This window comes from Globicephala melas, chromosome 2 (assembly GCF_963455315.2).
Source record: "Globicephala melas chromosome 2, mGloMel1.2, whole genome shotgun sequence".
Classification (NCBI taxonomy): domain Eukaryota; kingdom Metazoa; phylum Chordata; class Mammalia; order Artiodactyla; family Delphinidae; genus Globicephala; species Globicephala melas.
Window position 1 is genome coordinate 115,544,453 of NC_083315.2, and position 18,148 is coordinate 115,562,600.

Here is an 18,148-nt window from a genome sequence, read left to right on the forward strand (position 1 = left end):
TATATTGATAATAGCTAAACAAAATGGGGAACTTTAGGGAAATAAATGCTATTTTATAAATCAAATGGAAATTCTGAAACTAAAGAGCTACAACATATGAAATGGGAAAAACAGTCACTGGATGAGCTAAAGAGAAGATTGGAGACAGAAGAAGAAAGGGACAAAGAACTTGAACACAGATCGATAAAAATTATCCAATCTGAAAAGCAGAGGGAAAAAAGATTTTTTTAAAAAGCAGAGCTTCAGTGACCTGTAAGACAATATCAAGTGATAAAAAAACATAAAGCACAGATTCATTTTCATGCTCTATTAGATCATTAAACAAGCAGAGGTCAAGTTTCCATTTTAAAAGTATTCTATCATTCAGTGAAGATTATTATTGCTATGGGCATGATCATCAAATTTTTTACTCTTGAATAAAGATATTTCTTACCATTAGATTGGTTGTAGCATTCAAGAGGTCCAATAACTCTGCCAACAGTATGGCAAGCACCTCACCAGCATAATCAGTCCATTAATTTATGGATGCCTTGATTAAGCTTCAACAAAACAACACACTTCTGGACAAAGTGTCTCAACAGAGTTTCTTCTACCTGTCTCACCAGCTAACCAAACACAGGTCATTATTGCTTGGCTTGACTTCTCCCTCCAGCAAAATATTTATCAGAGCCTTTGTTAAATAGCTGTATGTTCCTCTTTTTTCCAGGGGATTGGAGAGAGTGTTGTAAAAGAAAACCATATCGTCTTTTTTTTTCAACTTCCTTTAGTTGAATCTCATATTTTTGAAATTAATGAAATACTTCTTTTACTAGTTTGTCTAGATCTACTTTTTGTCTTGAAAGTCTGGCTGAAGATTTCTTTCGAGTACGATGGGTACAGCCATTAATAACTCCACGATGATCTCTCTGTTCTTTGGCTAGTTGCTCTTTTCCAATACGTCTTCAAGAAGGAGAAAGAAATTCCTCTCATACATGATCATGTCTGACAGATTGGTTGCAATGGTAAATGCCTCTTAGGTGCAATGATACCATTCAGTGTCTTTTGCAGGGTCTGCAATGCTTGGTCAGAGAACCCAGTTGAAGTTCTATTCAAAGACTCATTGATCTGATGCCTGCTTAGTCAACGTCTTCCACGCTGTTGAGGCTGCAAAACATCCAACAGAAGTTGCTTAACTTCACTAGGCATGGGCTGAGTCTTGTTTAAACTGCTGAACTTTATCATCATGGTGCATGTAGCAGTAGAAAATACCTCTCATACATTTTATAGCCAAGCTCATAGATCTTTCTTTTGTCACAATCAGTGTGACTACATGTAAGGGTTAAAGGCCCAAGCTTTAGAAGCATAGTTTGGCTATACCAGATCTTGGTATTCTAGTCATCATTACACCTTTTGGTGAAAAAGAGACCCATTGTTGGACCTTGAAACAGCAGCAACGTTAACTTGACAATTCTGTAATAATGCTTTGATTTATCCCACAGGGTTTAATTATCAGATCTTAGAATATTAATACTTTTAAGAGGTTCATAAACTGAGAGGAACCTTAAGAAATTGGATGAAGAGGACAGGACTACATCAGGTGAACTTGCAATTGCAAATTATTGATTCTAATTATAAGCATCACAAGCCAAATTAATATTTGGCCTGGACTTTCTCTGCTCTAGCGCTTTCCAGCTCACTTTGTCCATGAGCCCACAACCTTACCATGTGCTCAAGATGCTGCCTTGTCTTATGGCTCTTATTTATAGTTTCTATTTGTTCATTTATTACAAGCATATTCATTTATTACAAGCATATGTCCTTGAGCATAGCTATAATAGTTGCTTTAAAATCCTTGCCTGCTAATTTCAACATTTGGGTCATCCTAGGGTTGGTATCCACTGATTATCTTTTTTTTTTTTTTTTTTTTTTTGCGGTACACGGGCCTCTCACTGCTGTGGCCTCTCCCATTGCGGAGCACAGGCTCCGGACGCGCAGGCTCAGCAGCCATGGCTCACGGGCCCAGCCACTCCGCGGCATGTGGGATCCTCCCAGACCGGGGCACGAACCCGTATCCCCTGCCTCAGCAGGCGGACTCTCAACCACTGCGCCACCAGGGAAGCCCCCACTGATTATCTTTTGTGTATAAGTCTCATTTTCTTTTTTCTTCATAGTAATGTTGGATTTCGTTCACTGCGAATGATTCATTGTAGAGGCTCCGTGGGCTTGTAACGAGTTTTATTTTCCACTGTGGCCTCTCTCTAAGAAAAAAGCCATAAAAGGCTGAAACTCCTCCAACGATGTCCTCTTCATCCAAATGTTGACTCCCTTCTAGATTCTGCCTGCTTTTGTTACTCTCTGGGACTTTTAGGTAGTTGTTTTTATATTTTATCTAGAATTTATAGTTATCTGTTGAACATTCGGTTAAATAGAAGCTACGTTGCCATTACAAGAAGCAGAGCCCCATTATTTTTACTTTTGATCTATTTGTGACTTTATATAACTCTTTTTCTTGTAGACAGCATGTAGTTGGATCTTGCTTTTTTATCCAGACTGATGATTTCTGCCTTTTTTTTTTTGTGGTACGCAGGCCTCTCACTGTTGTGGCCTCTCCCATTGCGGAGCACAGGCTCCGGACGCGCAGACTCAGCGGCCATGGCTCACGGTCCTAGCCGCTCTGCGGCATGTGGGATCTTCCCGGACTGGGGAACGAACCCGTGTCCCCAGCATCGGCAGGCGGACTCTCAACCACTGCGCCACCAGGGAAGCCCTGATTTCTGCCTTTTTATTGGGATGTTTAGACCACATCTAGCTGAAGTAATTTTTAATATGTTTGGTTTAATTTTACCATACTGCTATTAGTCTAATACTTGTTCTCTCTATTCTTTGTTCTTTTGCCCCCCTCTTTTTTCAGCCTTCTTTTGGTAGTTGAGCATGTTTTAGTATTTCATTTTAAAATCACAATTGTTTTATCTATTTTAATTCTTTAAAAAATTGTTTCCCTAGAGTTCATAACTTATAAATAAGTTATAATGCATCTTTAATTTACCAGTTTACTTTCAAATATTACAACACGTCATACATAGTGTAAAGAACTTACAGCAACATAATTCAATTTTTTCTTTATGTTATTTCTGCTATTGTCATACATTTTACTTCCATATATTGTAAACAGTGTATTATTTAAAATATAAAATTTAAAACCAGGGAAATTATCTTTTACATATACTCATATGATTACCATTTCTGGAACTCTCTATTCTTTTGTGTAGGTCCTATTTTCCATCTAGTATTATTTTCCTTCAATGTGAAGAACTTCCTTTAACATTTTTTTGTAGTGTTAAGTCTGCTGGCAATGAGTCTGTCATTTTTTTATTGGTCTGAAAATGTTTTATTTTGCTTTCTTTTTTGAAGAATTTTTTGATATGGAATTATATGTTGATAATCTCTTTTTAAAACATTTTATTGAGTTATAATTGTCATTACAAAAAACTGTACATATTTCATGTATACCATTTAATGAAACAATTTCTTTCCTTTCAGCATTTAAAAGATGTTATTCCATTGTCTTTTGCCTTGCATTAATTTTAATGAGAAGTCTCCTACTTGAGTGAGTTTATCAGATACATAGTCTTTTTTTTTCCTTTGTTTAAAAAAGGTGACCACAATTCCATCAGCACACCTAATAAGACTAATACCTCCTTAGTACATCTAATATTCAGACCATATTCAGATTTCCTCAATTGTCTCAACAATTATTTCTTCAAGTACTTGTCTTATCTAATCAGAAACCAAACCAGATCCACACATTGCCTTTAAGTAATATGTCCATAATGAACTGAACCAACCCCAAAGGAAACCAAATTAGTAATATGGAGAAAATATTTGAGAAGCTTGCTAAAATTACAAAGAAAAGGATTTAGAGATGAAAATGACAAACAAGAAGTAGTAATAGTGGAAGACAGAGCAGAGAGAGCCTACATATGGATGGTGCACTTGGAATGGAGGCAATAAAGCTATAAAAATGAAAAATAATTTTAATAAGCTAAATAAAGAACTGTATCTGCAGATGGAGAGGGTAAACTGAAAGTTAATGAAAATATACCAATACTCAAGCCAGGGATTCTTAACTTGACGTTCTCCATGGATGAGTTTCTGGTTGTTAATGAAATTTTTAAATTAGAGCAAAAAAATGTGTGATCATATTTAATCTACCACATCTTTTTTTTTTTTTTTTTTGCAGTACATGGGCCTCTCACTGTTGTGGCCTCTCCCGTTGTGGAGCACAGGCTCCGGACGCTCAGGCTCAGCGGCCATGGCTCATAGGCCCAGCCGCTCCGCAGCATGTGGGATCTTCCCTGACCGGGACAAGAACCCGCGTCCCCTGCATTGGTAGGCAGACTCTCAACCACTGCGCCACCAGGGAAGCCCTAATCTACCACATCTTGACACTAAAAATTTTATTGGGATATATTAAGATCAGGAGTTCTTAATCTTTTTTGTAGGCCTTATAAGGATTTAATTAAAATTATTCATTCTCTCCCAAGGAAACTGTACATATATTTACTATTTACCAAATGCCATATGATTTTGTTACAACAGCATCCCACTTCCAGGTATCAATTTTTCTTTTAGTTAAATATCACTGTATAAGAACTGAACAAAATTTTTTAAGATTTATATGGAAACACAAAAGGCCCTGAACAGCCAAAACAATCTTGAGAAAGAAGAATGGAGCTGGAGGAATCATGTTCCCTGATCTCAGACTATACTACAAAGCTATACTAATTAAAACAGAATGGTACTGGCACAAAAACAGACACATAGATCAATGGAACAGGATAGAAAGTCCAGAAATAAACCCGTGCACTTATGGTCAATTAAACTACAACAAAGGAGGCAAGAGTATACAATGGAGAAAAGATAGTCTCTTCAATAAGTGGTACTGGGAAAACTGGACAGCTACATGTAAACGAATGAAATTAGAACATTCTCTAACACCATATATAAAAATAAATTCAAAATGGATTAAAGACCTAAATAGTAAGACTGGATATTATAAAACTCCTAGAGGAAAACTTAGGCAAAACACTCTTTGACGTAAATCATAGCAATATTTTCTTGGATCCGACTCCTAAAGTAATGCGAACAAAAGCAAAAATAAACAAATGGGACCTAATTAAACTTAAAAGCTTTTGCACAGCAAAGGAAACCATAAACAAAACAAAAAGACAACCTACAGAATGGGAGAAAATATTTGCAAACGATGTGACCTACCAGGGATTAATTTCCCAAAATATACAAACAGCTTATACAGCTCAATATCAAAAAACCAAACAACCCAACCAAAAAATGGGCAGAAGACCTAAATAGACATTTCTCCAAGGAAGACATCCAGATGGCCAAAAGGCACATGAAAAGATGCTCAACACTGTGAATTATTAGAGAAATGGAAACCAAAACTACAAGGAGGTATCACTTCATACCAACCAGAATGGCCATCATCAAAAAGTCTAGTCTACAAATAACAAATGCTGGAGAGGAGGTGGAGAAAAAGGAACCCTCTTACCCTGTTGGTGGGAATGTAAATTGGTGCAGCCACTATGGAGACAGTATGGAGGTTACTTAAAAAACTAAAAATAGAACTACCATATGACCCAGCAATCCCACTCCTGGCCATATATCCAGAAGAGACAAAAACTATAATTCAAAAGGATACATGTACCCCAATATTCATAGCAGCACTATTTACAATAGCCAAGATATGGAAGCAACCCAAATGCCCATCAACATATGAAAAAAGAAGATATGATATATATATATATATATGAATATTACTCAGCCATAAAAAAGAATGAAATAATGCCATTTGCAGCAACATGAATGGACCTAGAGATTATCATACTACGTGAAGTAAGTCAGACAGAGAAAGAAAAATATCATATGATATCATTTATATGTGGAATCTAAAAAAATGATACAAAGGAACTTATTTACAAAACAGAAATAGACTCACAGACATAGAAAACAAACTTATAGTTACCAAAGGGTAAAGGAGGGGGAGGGATAAATTAGGGATCTGGAATTAACAGATACACACTATTATATATGAAATAGATAAACAACAAGGACCTACTGTAGATCACAGGGAACAATATTTAATACCTTGTAATACCTATAATGGAAAAGAATCTGAAAAAGTATATATATATATATATATATATTCCAGATTTATTGGAATGTAAAAAAATATATTACTGTGTAATGAAATGCCCAAAACTTAATGGATTAAAAAACAGCAATTAATTATTTATCATGATTTTGTGGGTTGGCTGGGAAGTTCCTCGCTGGTGGCTGGCCGGACTGAAAGGGCACAAATCATCTCACTCTTATGTCAGACAGTTGGTTTAGACTGTTGGCTAGGGTACCCCAGTTTTCCTCTGTGGGGCCTCTCATCCTCTAATTCAGGGGTGGGCAAACTGTGACCCATGGGCTAAAGCCATTCCATAGCCTGTTTTTGTAAATACCACACTTATTGGAACACAGCCACACTCATCATATACATGTTATCTATGGCTACTTTTACACTACAACGACAGAACTGAATAGTTACAACAGAGGCTAAATGGCCCACAAAGCCAAAAATATTTACTAAGGGGATCTTTACAGAAATCGTTTTTGGATTTCTGTTTTAGTTCACTAATCTTTAGATCATGGGTCACCATATGGGAGGAACCTTATTCATATCTGAACTAGATGCAGATAATGAAATATTGCATCTGATGCTATAGTTCTATCAAATTTTTGGAGGTCTTAGGAGGAGATAAGTGTCTTATGCATGGGGGAGGAATGTAAATAATTATGTGGCTAGAGGGTAAATATAGCCACAAATTCTTGGAAGCATCTTCCATCAAGAAGTGTAGTCTATTTCCCTACTCCTTCAATCTGGGTGTGTCTTACAATGATCAATAGAACATGATGGAAGTGATGCTCTGTGAGTTCTGGAGCCTAGGCCTTAAGAGGGAACCCAGCCATGAAAAGAATCCAGTCTAATCTAATGGGGGAATGAGAGGCCACATGGAGGAAAACTGAGACTCCACAACTGACAGCCAGGACCAACTGCCAGACACAGGAGTAACGTCATTGTGCATCTTTTAGTCCAGCTGCCCATCCAGATGAATGCAGTTGTACAACAGTGCCACATGAAACCAGCAGAGAAACTGCCTAGCTCCCCTTGTAGAATCATGACAAATAATAGTTGGTTGCATCTTTAAGCTACTATATTTAACCAATAATAATTGGTTGCATCTTTAAGCTAAATATAAAATATTTGCTAAATATAAAACATAAACAAAAATTCTAGAAGTATCTAGATAGAATAATTAAGTTGTCTTTAAAGAAATAAAAATCATGTTATTCCCAGATATAAAATATCAGAGTGATAGCTCCACAGTTTAGTGGAAAATAGTAAATGTTAAAATATAAAATATAAAAAATTTTAAGAATGTATCTTAGAATCAATGAAATACAGCAAGTCTGTGAAAAGCAGGATCCACTCAGCTCTGAGAATATAAGAAGTAAATGTTTAAGGACTTTGTCCCTGGGGTCTTGTAATTTGAATATCAGGATATTCTTGTTGTCTAAGAGAAACATACAATACCCCTGTTAACTTAGGGACATATAAGATAAAAAATAAAAATGTATTCTTTAAGGATGATGAACTTCTTCAAAGCAGTATTGTGCATGCTGGCAAGATTTAAAGTTAAAGAAAATAAAAAAGGAAGTTTCATTGTGAATATATTCTTCCTACATGCTCTATACAGTATATAATATTCTAAAAGCTAGTGATATTTTTAAAAGATGGCAACGAAATCTAACAGTTCTAATGGTTTTAATATTTTGCTTTTCTTTTTTGGACATTTAAGAATGTTTCTGTTTTCATTTTTTAAATGCCTCCAACACATCAAACAGATTATAAGTGATAAAGTAATAGTTAATATCAAGATTAATAAAGTTAAGAAAACTTGTTTTACTCAATATGAAAGGCTTATTTGTAAACCCACTGAGTTTTTCTTAAAGGAACATTGTATTAGAGACATATAATAAAAGCTTAATTAACCTGATGGTTTTGAGATAAACAATTAATTTTATTATCTTCCTACTTTAATAGTATTTTATTAAGGTAATTCTTGACAGTTTATTTTTAGACAGTCTCAAACACGGTGCCCTATTTTTGTTTTGAGAAATTTTATATCATACTGGTACACAGCTCTGTGAGAACATTCCTTGTTTGAACCAGAAATATAGCCCATCAATTATTAATTCTTAGCCGGCAAAAGTATCAAAAACTGAAAACATTATACAAAACCATAAGGGTATTGTATCAGTCAAAATACATTATGCAGTGGCAACAAGCAACCCCCATATCTCAGGGGCTTAAAACAGCATCCCCCTCATGGTCAGCAGGGGGCTCTGCTCATTGTAATCACTCAGGGATCCAGGCTATGAGCAGCCATGACATAGCCCATCCCCATGCCAGAGGACAATTAAGTACTGGGCTGAGAAGTACCACAATTCATTTCAGCTCACATTTCACAGGCCAGAACTAGACACACGACCACACCAAACCAGAAAGGGGCCAGGATGGACATTCCTAACATACTTCAAGAAATGTGGAAATATTTGATGAACAGCATTAACGAGTACAACAGACATTCTTTCCTGTAGGCTTGGGATAGAACTTCAACTTAAAAACACAGCTCTTATTTCATTCAGGCCCAGTTCTACTCCATCAGGGGCAGATGAATAGTAGAGACTGCAGAACCCCAACAGAGTTGCCTGGAAGAATGTAGCCAAAAGCAACTCAGATCTGTACATGGCAGACAAAACATTCAGTCACAAAGCTTACTCATCACTTTGACTCCTACTTTTCTCCTGGAATAAAAATGGGGATAAAACTTAAGGCTATAGAGGATGAGCTTTAAAGACTTTGGCCTGGATGTTAATTCACCAGATTGATTAACCAGAGACCTAGCTTTTCGATGGTAAGCAGACTCTGAAAGCTTAACATAATGAATGCAGAAGACAAAGCAATGAGAGTTTCCTGATGGTTCATTGTTTTATTTCATTGCCCTTATCCGTCTCACTTCCTTAAGTTTTTTATCCTTTGCTTCTGCCATCCTGCCTCCCCAGACTCCAGAGAATTTCTCCTTCTCCCCGACATACCAGCTAAAACTCTCATCCGTGAAGCCAGAAGGAAAGTAGGCTACAGGGGATGAGGGTGGTCTGTAGAGAGAGGCACCATGACCATTTACATGGGAGGGCAGTCAGGGCCAATAAAAGACTCCAGGTCCATTATTTGCCTGTATAGCACTTTTGTACAAATTGGAAAAAGACACTTACTTCCTCCTTCTTCCAGAATAGATGTAGCTTCATATTCAAGGTACAGAAAATTCTTGTGACTCTGCAATGGGAAAGAAAGGGTTAATAACAAGTCTATGAGTCAACTCTCTGTGTTCAAATAAGGTGGAATACAGTTAAGCACAGAGTTGTCTGAGTTCATTCTCAGTGGATTACTTAATCACTTTGAGCCTCAGTTTCCATATGTGTAAAATGGGAATAATAATATCTTGGTTTGGAAAGCTGCTGTGATGATAAAATGAGATAATATGTGTGAAACTTCTTAACTTCATATCCTTCAGGCACCATGATAAGAATTCAATAAAATGTTAGTTTTTCCTTTCTTCTTTTCCCAGAGGAGAAGCCCTAATGCTAACGCTACAGCAGCTGGACCCATTGTCTTTAGGAATGCAAGAGATCCTTGCATTCCTAAGGATGCAAGAGGGAGGAGACACCACTTAAATGACCTCCAAACCGATTCCTCCAGGCACTCTAAACCCCTTAAAGTGGTTGTTTTTCAGGGTCATCCTTGTGGGAACCATGACTCGACAGAATGTATCCAGGTGGTTTGCTATTGCCTGAAATATCTTTAACAAGAGATATCTGTTTTACCAGTAGCAGGGTGAAGGTAGAAAGATGTAGAGATAGAACTACTCAATATTGGAAACAATGCCAGACTAGTCTAATGACCTTGAGCAAGTCACTTATTCTTTTCTTTTATGTAGAGTAAAACCCACTCTTTTTGGCACACAGTTCTATAAGTTTTGACAAAGTATGTATAGTCATGTAACCACCAAGATGTGGTACAGTTTTGTTGTCTCAAAGACTCCCTTGTGCTGCTCTTCTGCAGTCAACCCTTGTCACCCCTGGCCTCTGGCAACAAAGGATCTGTTTTCTGTCCCTATAACTTTACCTTTTCCAGAATTCCATATAAATGGAATCATATAATATATAGCCTTATTTTTATTTTTTTTTGCGGTACGCGGGCCTCTCACTGCTGTGGCCCCTCCCACCGTGGAGCACAGGCTCCGGATGCGCAGGCTCAGCGGCCACGGCTCACGGGCCCAGCCGCTCCGCGGCATGTGGGATCTTCCTGGACCGGGGCACGAACCCGCATCCCCTGCATCGGCAGGCGGACTCTCAACCACTGCGCCACCAGGGAAGCCCATACATAGCCTTTTGAGTGTGGCTTCATTTACTCAGCATAGTGTGTTTGAAATTTATCAAGTTCGTTGCATGTATCAGTAGTTCCTTTCTATTGTTGAGGAGCAGTCCACTGTATGCATGCACCATGATTTGTTTATTCATTCACCAGTTGAAAAGCATGTTGTTCCATGTCTGGGGGCTTTTGTTTTTGTTTTTGCAATTAGGAATAAAGCTACTAAATGCATGCAAATAGATTTTTTGTGTATGAACATGTGTTCATTTCTCTTAGGTAAATCTCTAGGTGTGGGATTGCATGCTGAATCATGATAGGTTTATGTTTAACTCCATAAGAAATTGCCAAGTTGTTTTCCACAGCGCCTGTACCATCTTGGATTCCCACCATCAGCATGTGAGAGTTCCATTTGCTCTGTAACCTTGCCAGCAACTCTCCAAACCTCAGTTTCTAATCTTTGCAATGGGAAGAATAAATAAAAGAATATAGTGACAATAAAAGTGAAGAGTAGTGGGACTTCCCTGGTGGCACAGTGGTTAAGAATCCATCTGCCAATACAGGGCAGAAGGGTTCGAGCCCTAGTCCAGGAAGTTTCCACATGCCACGGAGCAACTAAGCCTGTGCCCCACAACTACTGAGCTTGCGCTCTAGAGCCTGTGAGACACAACTACTGAGCCCGTGTGCCACTACTGAAGCCCACACGCCTAGAGCCTGTGATCTGCAACAAGAGAAGCCACCACAGTGAGAAGCCCGCACACCGCAACAAACAGTAGCCCCTGCTCGCCACAACTAGAGAAAGCCCACGTGCAGCAATGAAGACCCAACGCAGCCAAAAATAAATAAATAAATTTATTTTTTAAAAAGTGAAGAGTAGTGGTAAAATGTTTTGAAACTTATAAAAGCACTATATATGTGGAATCTAGAAAAATGGTACAGATGAACTGGTTTGCAAGGCAGAAATAGAGACACAGATGTAGAGAACAAACGTATGGACACCAAGGGAAAAGGGGGGCGAGTGTGGGATGAATTGAGAGATTGGGATTCATATATATACACTAATATTTATAAAATAGATAACTAATAAGAACCTGATGTATAACACAGAGAACTCTACTTTGCTGTACAGTAGAAACTAACACAACACTGTAAAACAACAATACCCCAATTTTTAAAAAAGCACTATATAAATATGTATAGATGTATGGTGATATTTTTAAGGTAAGTAATTGGATGAATATATACATATATGAATCAATTCCTACATAATTTTTTAATTTTAATAATTACAATCCAAAAAAAGGTTAAAAGTAGTCAGTAGAAGATAAAAATCATCTATAATTCCATCACTCAAATTCAATTATTGATAGCACTTGAGAGTAAATTTCTTAGTCTTTTATTCTTATAAATATTTTTACTTGATAGTAACTATAATTGACAAAGAATTTTATGTCTTTATCTTTCCAACTTACATTAAATCATAAGCATTTCACAATGTTATTTCATGACATTAAAAACAATTACTGGGACTTCCCTGGTGGCACAGTGGTTAAGAATCTGACTGTCAATGCTGGGGACATGGGTTCGAGCCCTGGTCCAGGAAGAACCCACAAGCCGTGGAGCAACTAAGCCCGTGCGCCACAACTACTGAGCCTGTGCTCTAGAGCCCACGCACCACAACTACTGAACCCCGTGCACCTAGAGCCCGTGCTCCGCAACAAGAGAAGCCGCCGCAATGAGAAGCCCTCACACCGCAATGAAGAGTAGCCCCCGCTCGCCACAACTTGAGAAAGCCTGTGCGCAGCAACAATGACCCAATGCAGCATAAAATTAATTAATTAAAAAAAATAAATAAAAACAATGACTGTATAATATTCCGTAAAGGAAATAAACCTCTATTTAACCACTCCTTTCTGGATATTATTTTCCCATTCCCCTCAATTTTTTACTATTATAAAAAGTGTTGTAGTAATCACATCCATGCCTACAGATTTTGGGTTTTGTTTTTTATAATATTTTTTCCTTAGGATAGATTCTTAGAGGCAGGACTACTGGCTTTAAAGGATTTTTAATATTTTAGTGGATTCTAATGCATATTTATAGATTGCTTTCCAAAATGTATCAATTTACATTTGCTCCCAATAAAGCGTGCTTCATCATACCTTGGCAATTGCTGGATGTTATAATTTTAAAACTTAAATAATATAAACAATTTAAATGATACTTTGTTATTTCAATTTGTGTTTCTTTGATTATTAGTGAGGTTGGATATTGTGGTAGGCAGCCTGTAAGGTGGTCCCCAATGATCTCCACCTTCTGATAGTACTCATTCCCTTGTATAAGCTCCTCCTCATGAGTGTTGGCTGGACTTACTGACTTACTTAGTCTAATGAGAGAATATGGCAGATACGATGAGGTAGATATCTACCATAGAACAGGCTTCTTTCAGCTCAGGAAAATTAGAATCAGCCCTTTTGTATCAAAAAATATATAAATTAAATTTTTTACCAAATTTTCTTAGATAAAACTGAGTTTTTTAAAAGTCTGACCGCAGAACCTGCCTACCTTTGGTGGATTGCTCCCTTGACAAGCTGGAGAATTATTTGCTTGTGTTCTAAGTAAAAATTTAAAATAGACTAACTCATAATTCAAATTACTGGAGGCCTGGTTTTAGCCATGGAAGCCTGACTACACTGTATTCGTCAGACCACAAAGTTTGGTTCAGGTTTAAGGATGGGCAAGAACAGTAACTTAGACTTGGTTCAGGTTTGCTTCTACTTTAATTTGCTCCTAAAGCAGTCGATAAGCATACGAAGTTTATGCACATGATAGAGATGCAAGTAGATAGATGTGGCTTCCCACTGTCTCCCTCACATCTCAGCGGGGGGCGCTCAAGCGTAATGCATCTTGTCAGCCTGCCCAGAGACAGGTATTCCACCCACGACACCCCCGCTGGAGAAGCGAGGACCTTTACACCTCTGGCCACACCAGCACACTGTTTTCCACCACATAGAGTGATAGCTCAGCTGCATCCTCCATGCCTCATGTCTAAGTTCCAGGCCTTGAAGTTCTTTTTACGAGGACACTGGGGGCAATCCCATTATTAATGCTTGTTCTTCTGTCCATCAAGTCTGTTGGGCAAATCTAGCCCTAGGCCACCCCATTCACCCTGTCCCACCCTGTCTGTCTCCCCCAGCTGACAGTGAGCAGCTTAAAATGACCACAGATGAAGTCTTTTTCTGGACTCTCTTGGGATACTTCTACCTATTTAATGTATATGAGAGTGCTTTTTAATTAAAAAAAAAATTCAGCAAGCACATAGTGCTGTTTTTGTTGTTATACATAGTTATTTTAATTAATCCTAGTTCTGATACTGATTTGGATAAATCTCTTCTTTGTACCTCAGCCTCTGCTGAAGGACTGGGAAAATCCGACTAGATTTTAATATTATGTGTAATTCTTCATCATTTGGAAAATAAATTGAAACCAGTCTATGAACATTACTTGTTTTGAATTTCCTGTACATGAAGGATTATTGCAGTCATTTCCTTTACAATCCAGTCCAATGGCACAGATTTTAATGGCCTCATCACATCCTAGATTCAGCAGAGTTAAGTGTTACTGAGTTTATTTTTGCAGCCAAAAACCCTGTTAGTTTGAATGACAGTCTTTCCTCAAATCATATCCCTAAGTTCAGAAGCTCATTTCATTCACTGATCTTTTTATTTTTTTGTAACATTATTTAAATTTAACAAATTGCTGCATGTGATTTATTTTGAATTTAATTACAGAGCCAGACTGCCACATATAATTATGGATATAAGTAGCAGTCAATTCTTTACCCTGATGGCTTGAGAAAGGCTGAAAAGTGTAGCATAGTCTTTCTACATAATCTCCTATGAGGCTTCTCTCCCTGCCATTGAATCAGTGCTGACAAATAAAGTATCAGAATAGCAACTAATAAGAGGTCATGCTTTTGTGCTGAGCCCACCCCTCACTCCTCATTCATGATGATGCTAATGGGATGCTATTTAACACAGCTCAGGAAAATTCATAAAATCAGACTGCTTGGGAAGAACCTTTGATCCAACATGGACACATCGCAGCACTCCAGGGGTTAGTTTAAACTAAGTTGTAATATGACACACTTCCCTTTGTTATGGGTTAAACCTCTAACGTGCATTTTTATACTTTGGGGAAGAGACTCAGCAATTTAGAACAGAACAGGCAAATATGAAGAAAACAACTACCTCATTGATGATAAAACCAGTCTCAATTCTATACCATACAACTAGTGGCTTCCAAAATGGACAAGTAATTTTCTGGGGTTCTTTACTCCATGAAAGGTCTGATATCTTCTTAACATTACGTATATGGTGATTAGTTTATAGCTCTGAGACCTTGGGCAGGTTATTTAACTTCTCTGAGTCTCAGTTTCTCTATTTGTACTTTAGAAATAGGATTGTTGTGTGGATTAATTGAATGGGTGTAAAGCACTTAGCACAGTGCCTGGTGCATAGTGATGGCCAATAACGGCAGTTGTTATTATTAATTTACATTTGGCTTTCCTCTACTGCTTCTTTCACTTCAGATTCTGCAGGCAGACAAATAATATATGTTTAGGGACTGCTTATGTAGCCAAAATTTTGATATTGGCAGCAACTTTGTCCCAGTGGCTGTGAACCTTGGGGAACTCTGGCTCTGCTGACCCTAGTAGTACTCCCACTCAGCAGCTGTCTGAGTTCAGGCTGCTATAACCAATAAACCATAGGCTGGGTGGCTTAAACAACAAGTATTCGTTTCTCAGTCTCAGTTCTGGAGGCTGCAGTGTCCAACATCAAAGTGCTGACAGATCTGGTGTCCAGTGAGGTCTGCTTCCTGGTCTGCAGATAGTCATCTTAGCATCATATCCTCACATGGCAGAGAGAGAGGAAGCAAGCTCTCTTGTGACTCATCTATAAGGGCACTAATCCCATTCATGAATGCTCCACCCTCATGACCTAATTACCTCCCAAAGGCCTCACCCCCTAATACTATCACGTTAGGGATTAGGATTCAACATATAAATTTAGGGAGGACATATTCAGTCCACAACAGCAGCCCTATTTTGGGACAGCTCCTTCTCTCACCCTGCCTAGGTATTTTCCATAAAACAAGTAAACTTTCATACGAGCTTAAATAAACATTTCATACATATAGGCATATTTAAAATGTATTAGGCAAATTTGCCAATTTAAAGAAACTAGGGAAGATTTCATAAAACAAATCAAAATTTTATACTTTAATAATTGTCTCTGCTCAGATTTTTAAATGTATTTAATGTATTTCTTTTAAAAGAAAATTTGAGATGTTCTTGGTTCTAAAGTAACAGGATATGTTTTAGAAGGCTACTCTAGAATGAATAAAAATAGAAAGTGAGTAATAAAAAAATAAAATTAAAAAAAATAGAAAGTGACAAAAAGAGATGTGAAAAGACAGAAAACTGGAATTAGATGTATATTTTCAACAAAGGATCATATCCGTTTATTTTATTTTGTAAAACCACTTGAGATATAATTTTCATACCGTAAATTTCTCATTGTAAATTATAACTCAATAATTTTAGAATATTTACAGAGTTGTACAGCCATCACAACAATGCAATTTAGAACATTTTCATCAGCTCAGAAAGAAACCTCCTGTCCATTAGTAGTAACACCCCACTCATCCTCATCAATCATTAATCTACTTTCTGTCTCTATAGATTTGTCTATTCTGGACATTTCATATGAATTGAACCATACAATATGTGATCTTTTGTATCTAGCTTCTTTCATTTATCATAATGTTATTGACCTTTGTCCATGTTGGAACATGTATCATTGATTTTTTAAAAGAACAGTTTATAATTTTATTTTATTTTCAGGTGAAACTTCTGATTTTAGTCTCTGCTGAGAAATGTAAGACATAAGATAGTTACTTATAAAAGAATAACTTATAAAATCTGCACACTAGTGCATTTCAATCAAGCCCTAGTGACTTGCATAAAAAGGAGAAATAGTTTCAAACGGACAGTAGAATTGACCATTAAAGGGTAAATAGGGTTGTTTGGCACTAACATTAGTTGAGAAAAAATACCCTGGAGAGAGGAATCAGAAAAGGTAGAGGACAGAGAATCTTTCATTGGACAGTTAAAACAGAGCTTAGGGAAACGAAGTCCTCCTTGTGGGTGCTACATAGTGAAATCAATGCTGAGAGTTTCCAAGGACTCTTGAAAGAAATACGATGCATCAACAACTAATATAAGATGTAGCTACAATCTACCCAAGGAAGAATGATGGGCAAATTTGTCAAGGGGACAACCCCATGTTCCTTTAAAAAAAAAATAAACTTTACCTTTTAGAGCAGTTTTAGATTCACAGAAAAATTGAGGGGAAGATCCAGAGATTTCCCATACATACCCTGCCTCTACACTTAGTGCTTAGCCTTCCCCATTATCAACATCCCCCATATGAGTGGTACATTTGTTAGAACTCATAAACCTACACTGACACATCATTAGCACCCAGAGTCCATAGCTTATATTAGGGTTCACAGTTTGTGCCCACCCATTCTATGTGTTTGAACAAATTTATTATGACATATATCTACCATTATTCTATCATACACAGTAGTTTTATTGCGCCCAAATTCATCTATACTCTGCCTATTCATCCTTTCCACCCCCCAACATCTGGCAACCACTAATCTTTTTAGTATCTCCAGAGTTTTACCTTTTCCAGAAGGTCATAGAGTTGGAACCATACTGTAGGTAGCCTTTTCAGATCGGCTTCTTTCACTTTGTAATATGCATTTAATTTTTCTCCATATCTTTTCATGGCTTGATAGCTCATTTCTTTTTAACACTGAATTTTATTCCATTGTCTGGGCGTACCACAGTTTATCCACTGACCTACTGAAGGACAGACATCTTGATGGCTTCCCAGTTTGGGCAATTATGAATAAAGCTGCTATCAACATCTACATGCAGGTTTTGTGTGAACATAAGTTTTCAGCTCCTTTGGGTAAACACCAAGAAGCTTGATTGCTGAATCATACGGTAAAACGATTTAATTTTGTCATATTTTACATTTAGTACCTTTAGTGGCACTGTTTTCCTGCCTTTGGAATGAAGTGTCCAGCATTTTCGCACTGGGCCCTGCAAATTACGTAGCTGCCCTGCCAGGAACTCACTTAAGGGGCAAGGAACTGGGCTGGTGGCTAGGAGCCATATCTTGGTTGGAAGGGAACAAAAAGCTAAATAAAGGCCAGGCTTGGAGGTCATGATGCCTAAATGATGCATGTAGGAAGCAAAACTTGTGGGAGGTGAGCTGATGTGTGGACATGAACTTACAGGAGGGTTAATATTCCTGGGAACACAGCATCACATGGGTGGGGAGTCCTTTCTTTACTTTGAGGGTGTATTTTATTTCACTTTACTTTTTGCAACTAAAAGATAAAGAAAAAATTATTCCCATTTTACAGATGAGGAAACTGAAAGTCACAGTTATTAAGTATGTATTTCAAGGTCAAGGTTAGAAAGTGACAAGTTTGGTCTTAATCCAAATATTGATGCCTGATTCAGTGGTATTTCTAACT

The 18,148-nt window shown here is 37.5% G+C and overlaps 1 pseudogene; it reads right to left on the minus strand.

Moving 5' to 3' along the window:
- Window positions 1–598: 598 nt before the first annotated feature.
- Window positions 599–1,224, minus strand: LOC115852075 (phosphorylase b kinase regulatory subunit beta pseudogene; annotated as a pseudogene).
- Window positions 1,225–18,148: the final 16,924 nt, after the last annotated feature.